This window comes from Daktulosphaira vitifoliae, unplaced genomic scaffold (assembly GCF_025091365.1).
Source record: "Daktulosphaira vitifoliae isolate Bord-2020 unplaced genomic scaffold, ASM2509136v1 Scaffold_4, whole genome shotgun sequence".
Taxonomy (NCBI): Eukaryota; Metazoa; Arthropoda; class Insecta; order Hemiptera; family Phylloxeridae; genus Daktulosphaira; species Daktulosphaira vitifoliae.
The window spans coordinates 8,067,667-8,074,373 of record NW_026099575.1 but is presented as its reverse complement, the minus strand read 5'-3'; the positions used below and the strand labels follow the sequence as shown (position 1 = coordinate 8,074,373).

The following is a 6,707-nucleotide window of genomic DNA, read 5'->3' as shown; positions in this document are numbered from 1 at the left end:
ATGATCTACACCATATCAGCCGTCTTCATATCGCATTCAATAACATCTCTGTCTTCCTTTACCTCTTCTTCCTTCAACATTTAACACTACGTAAAAAATACTCAGTAGTGATAGACCAAAGAGCGAAATAAAGATATCTTATTTAAATATAAAATAAATAAATTATAGAGTCTTTGTGAATGTTCACACATTAACATTGATATGTTCAATGAAGAAATTCTAAGTCGATATTTATTTCTAGTTATTGTGTTTTTATCCTTGAAATGTTTTAAAAGATCATGGGTTTATTTTATCAAAAAAAAAAGAATAAAATGGTATTGTATAAAATAACTACTATCACATAGTTTCATTAATATTTTATATATTTTCCAGTTACTTCTTCGTGAGCAAAAACGATCGTGTATATTATACATTGAAGCCGACCGTATGCATATTATACATAGTTTTACGTTGTCTGTGGTGTGTCCAAATTCGGTACAAAGAGCGCTTATATTGAGCAAGGCAGGGATGGGCAAGTGCATAAAGCCGTGATCTTCGTGTAGTCGATTTGCCGGTGAAAACCTGATCACGATCTCTCCCATGACGATGGTCTATGCAACAATAAAAGCATAAATAACACAGGCGCGGGGGAGGCTGTATGTGCTACCTATTATGTGATCGTTCGGTGTAAGCAAGTGGTCGCTACCGGGTGCACAGTAGCGGTTGTGGTCATTTCTGTAAGCAAAGGGCGCCCGTCTATGTCACGACCGGAGCCCATATGCGAATTCCCTCTTATTGTCTTATTGGCATGAGTATTGTTTTATTTTCGCTGAAATATCTCAGATAAAACGTATATATCGAGATAAGTTCTCAATACGGAGCTCCCAAATAATTTTGAATTGACATTTTGATACACCTGTAAATAAAGATAAAAACTGTAAAAGAATTATACAATTTTTAATTGTTAACATTATTATTATTATTATTTGGGTCCGGTACTTTATGTGTTTAGAAAATTTGTTTGGACCACTTCTGGGACACTCAACTCCATAAAAATTTATATTTATAAACGACAGGACCTTTTCTGTTCTAGTGGAAATGATCCTCCCACACCCCTTAGAATTAAAATCCTAATTAATATATATATATGTTAATTAAGGTTAACAAAAACGAACATCTATTTATCAATGACATACTCGGGATGACCAAAATAAACTTTATAGATGCATAAAGTCACAAACACTATTTATTATTATCATTATTTATTTACGTATATTTTATCTCTAAATGTTATTGCTTATGCTAATCAGGAAAACTTACAGAGCCCAGTGCAACAGAATCAAACTACGGTACCATCGCATCGAGACACGATACGGTACCGACTGAACTAGAAAAGCCGCTTTTTATATATTATATCAGTTTATTATGTGATTTTGTCCAATTCGACGCCATCACGTTCAACTATACGAACTAACAGAAATTTTAAGTAGATAAAAAACCTAGTACAGACAGAAGAACCCAACTCAGAGGGGCTAGTATAGATTGTTATCCGACAGTGATAAAAATCATTATAAAACGCTGCGATGCTATTGTGCTAGAGAAAAATTTCGGTTATATTCACCTTAAGTTAGAATTCAATAGAAAAAGCAAAATTGTAATCTATATATATATATATACATATGTCATAATTAGCTAGGATAGATTTTATTTACCTTCCCTTAATATTCTTTAGAATGAACACTGCTATTTGAAAAAATGTTGCATTTCTAAATGAGTCTTATTCATATTTAACTTTCTTAAGGGTATGGGCATAAATGTTTTTTAGTATATTTTTACTTTTCATTAAGTTTTACGGAAAAATAGAAATTGTCATTTTATATTATCTCTGAAAATAGACGTGGACTTTATATAGTGCAGAACATTGGAATCGAATCTCGATACTTTTGCTCTGAGGCAAGGCGCGTTTTCGATTGAGCTATTTATGTGTCTTGTAATCAGAATCGAGATGCGGAGCTGCTACGGTCAAAATACGTGAAATATAAAATGTGTTATTTTTGATTCATAAAATATTTTCTATTTTATTTTTTTAATAAAAGGCTTTTCAAAGTACCATATAGAAAAACACAAATTTTCAAATTCGACAAAACTATTTTCTCATAACACGTTCGAATCGAGGCGTTTTATGAAATGTGATGATAACCACTGACGGATTTCAATCAATACTACTGTTGCATAATGTGCCAGGATTCTACTTGGCCAAATCTCTGTTGTACTGAGTTTTTATTAGATCATTTTATTACCGTAGTAATTAGATATATTTCAAGAAATAACTCAGTGATTGAAAAGTAGTAAAAGTAGTTTTTAAATAAATAAACATTATTTTGAACTGTTTTAAGTAAAATTGTTAACTTTCTATTAAAGTAGAAGATGATCTCAAATAAACATTTTTCTATAGCTTTAAACTGCTCCTTCTACACTTTCTAGGTAACTTTTTATAATGTGATAATGTATATTAATTTAATGTATTTTATATATTGGAGGTTTTTAATCACTAAAATTTCGCAATTCGGAGTAACATCTCAAAACATAAACAACATTTCCAAACGAAGCTACCTTAACATAAAAAAACTGCTTTCGAAATAAAATAAAATTGGCTAAAGAATTGGGTAGTCTATAACAAGTTTTGAATTATAATTATTAGTAGAATTTTTAATTAATTGGGTTACTTATAATACTTAATCTTCTTTTATCGATAAAGCGTATGTGTTAATTATGAAAGTCTAGTTGTTAAATGTCAACTACTTAAAAATATCATAGTCACATCAGTATACTTATATTTTTAATTACTATACGGTTAGTAAAAATATAAAATCGTAAAATCGAAATTTTATTTAAAAACTATCAACATACTTAACTTTTCGTGTTTACTTAACTAAAAAAAAAACATTGTGATTATAATTTACATTTATGGTACTAAAATAAATTATTTAAATTTGATATTATGCTAAATAGTGTAACTAGTTGATATTTATTAATGTCAACGGCCGTATCGTTTTCTGTATACGTTGACATGGCTTATTGATAAAACATATAACGCACACTTATAACGTATGAATATATAGTGTAAATATACATTTGTCGTTTGCATTATGGTAAATCTACAAAAATCTCGAGGAAAGATCTATTATGAATTTGAATTTAAAAAACATCGAATAAAAAAACATGTTCAATGGACCATCTTGTTACCTATAGGCTATTGACCTGATACTTGGTATTCTGGTTTACCTATTTTTTTTATGTTTATTACAGGAAAAATTTTATTCAAAAATTAAGAGATGCATTTAATGATTAACTAATTTTTAAAAACTACCAATATTGAGTTAATTAGGTATGATTACTTTATAATTAAAACAATATTATTTTAAATATTACCAAATAAATTACAATTTTTTTCAACGAGTAATATTTAATGACATTTTGTTGTTTTGCATATTACTTCTATAATAAAATAGTATTATAGTGTCTAAAAATTATGTGTTTAAGAAAATAATATGATCATAGTCCTCTAAATTTACTAAATTATAATATATATATATATATATATATATATATATATGTTATTTATAGAAGATATTCTAAAATGGGACTATTTAATAGAAAATTTTGCTATGTTACATACTAAAAGATAAAAAGATAATTTATTAATTTTCAAGTAATTAATTTTTTTGTTAATAACTTAGAATTTTTTCAAAACTGAAATATATTTTTAAAAATGTAAGTGAATTATGCAAATAAAGGGATTCTCCAAACAAATTCTATTAAAATACAATATACAGATTCGCAACGAAGCATTTATTATGGCAGTCAAAAATGTTCTGCATTTATAAGACTTTTTAAATATTAGGATTTCTATGATTTCTTCAAATTTAGCACTTCTAAGGGTTTTTTAAAAATCTGTGAACTTTATATCTCCTTAAGTTTTTATTATTTGCTCACAAGAAATTTTTAAAACAGTGCACACACAAAAAAAAAGATACTTCATTCAAATTTGTTAGGTTAGGAAAAAAACATTCTACATAATATTATTTATTATTTCTGATTTACGTTAACAATAACATTGAGTTATACCTTTTAAATAATTAAAAAGCTATGGATTATATTGTATTCCGTTTTTGGTTCTCGCCAATCATCGATGTATTCATAGCTCTTCTCATCCAATTTTTGTCATTAAGCTTAGCATGACCATTGATACGATGTGTTGTCCATTCCTTTACCCTTCTCCTCAATCTACTCTAACTTCAAATCATCGACCAGACCAATTAGATGAGTATTACTTTGACGTTTAATTGTAGTTGTTAGATTAATATTATGTAATTAATTGTATTGTTTGCGTCATTGTGCCATTTAGTACTAAATAACTTCTCGTCCAAATTATTTGTACCACAATAACTGTGTTGTTGATTATATTAATTCCTTATATATTTATAACAATACGTGCGTTACATTTTTATCATTGTTTAGTACCTTATACAGTCTCCACTCTCCTTGCTCTTTTTATTCCTACACATCTTCCATCGCCTCAGATTGTACACAACAAGATTGCTCTTACATATTTCTATTCAAATCGATTAGTAAATCAACGAAAGATAGCTTTATGTTTTGATTTTTGTTTTATTTCGTTTGAACTATGTTATACGTTTTTTGTCGGTAGTTATAACGTTATAAAAACGGTTTCAAGCCCTGTTTAAAATTTAATTAACCACCACGTTATTTGTTATTTTAACCCTGCCCATATGATCTTAACTATTTTGTTCTAAGTTTTTATTATTAAAATTTTAAAGTGATTTTTCACTGTCGAATTAACTGATACGTACTTTCATTTAAGCATAATAAATAAAACTTAACAGTTTTTTCATTGCAGGTTTGTTAACTAGGAAAAGTGTTTTTCATTCGTGGTAATCAATTTTATGCAAGGTTCTATTAAGGTCAAAAGTAAATAAAATTAACCCAACATACATAGTATTTTTCAGGATTTCACATAATTAGTTATTTTTTAATACCATTAAAGGTCGTTTAGATTTGTTGCAAAATATTCCATTAACCGTGAAATTTAAATAAATCAAATAATATCTCGTCTCCAGATTATTTTAAGTATATCATCGTCGAAAACGTACTATAATCTTAAAAATGATTCTTATTAAATTTGGATTAGCAAAAAAAATCATAAGGTCTAGGGGATAACTATGAGTTTTTGGCAGCCCACGCCGTGGTCCTAGAAGGCGTGCAATTGCGTGGGACAGACCGGTGCCTGTGACGGTCCGCGTCACGACTAGCCGCTGAACACGATTTTGTCATTAGCCCTCTACACATCGCTGGTCACCTTCTCCGCCGAGTAGCGTCTTTCGGTCGGATCGCAATGCGAAACAAATAATTTCAGAATAACACACCGTTTGTCTGAATTCTACAATATTTATTTGTTTACTAGTCAAAAGTTTGGTTGTCTCGTACTGGAGGCGTTCCACGAGGACACAAACAAACCGAAACAACGTGAAAATTGATAAAAATAATAATAATAATAATAATAATAAAAAACAACACGCTTTGAGCGATTTTTGGGGGGAAATATGCAAATGGCGCTGGTTGGTCGCCATGACTACCACACTATGGTTATGTGTGTGAGTAATAAGCGGGCACGCGGTGTGATTGTATGCCATTCGGTTTATGAGACTCCCTCCCCTATCGTTAACTTCCTAGCAGTTCTATTCGGAACTTTACCACTATCCTTAGCCGGTAGACTACCGAAATTTCATTGACGCCGTTTTCATCAAACACTGCGATTGTCGTCGATCATTTCGCAATATCGGCCAAGTTGAGCTTTTATGATCTAGGTAAAAATAATTTATCACACTAAAACTGTGTGAAATTTACACTATCAAACTGTAATTGAAGCTAAATAAAATAATTCGTTTAAATATTAATCAAATATTTGATTTAAATAGCTTAAGTTTTGTTTAAGTATAGTATTTATATATTGTTTCAGCTGATCATTGTTTGTCAATCGATAAGTTATTTTAATAGCAATACAATACCGCATTAGCAGTTATTTAGTTCTCTGAGGTGACAAATTCATTTTTACTCATGAGATTGTGACACAGAATGGATAAATATAATATATTATATTCATATTTAATATAGTTATTCTAAAATGTGTTGCGTTTATTTTGCCAATATAAGTCATGATTATTAATAACAGTATCTGTAATGAAGTTTGATTTTGACTGAATATGACCACTAACAATGATAAGTTATTAAGAATTCCCATTGTTTTATCGAGAAAACAAGCGATATTTTTGCGTAATATTTACTTTTTTCGAACAACTTGAAGTTAGTTGCTTGTTAAAAATAAAAATAATACTCATAGTTCTCAAATGTAATGTTCAACCAAGCATTGGAAAACTCAACGACATAGTCTCTTGATTTAGTGGCCTATTACACCAATAATGAACTTCAAAGTAGTTAATTACCACGAAAAAAAATCTCCGGACGGCAACATATCCTTCTCGAACGACGGAATATGTATCGCATGATGAAGCACACAATAATATATTGTAAAAACTGTTATTTTTTACGAAAAATAATTAACAAGTAAATCATCATTACAACGCTATCCTCGGAAGCCATTACACTGGTTAACGTATGAGACCTATTCGAGCACGAGCTATTCTCGG

General features: G+C 29.5%; 1 long non-coding RNA gene across 1 annotated transcript; it reads left to right on the top strand.

The window, feature by feature from the left end:
• Window positions 1–5,593: 5,593 nt before the first annotated feature.
• Window positions 5,594–6,187, top strand: LOC126906036 (uncharacterized). The gene is made up of 2 exons (XR_007704169.1): window positions 5,594–5,867; window positions 6,020–6,187. It is a non-coding gene; the product is annotated as an uncharacterized LOC126906036 (long non-coding RNA).
• Window positions 6,188–6,707: the final 520 nt, after the last annotated feature.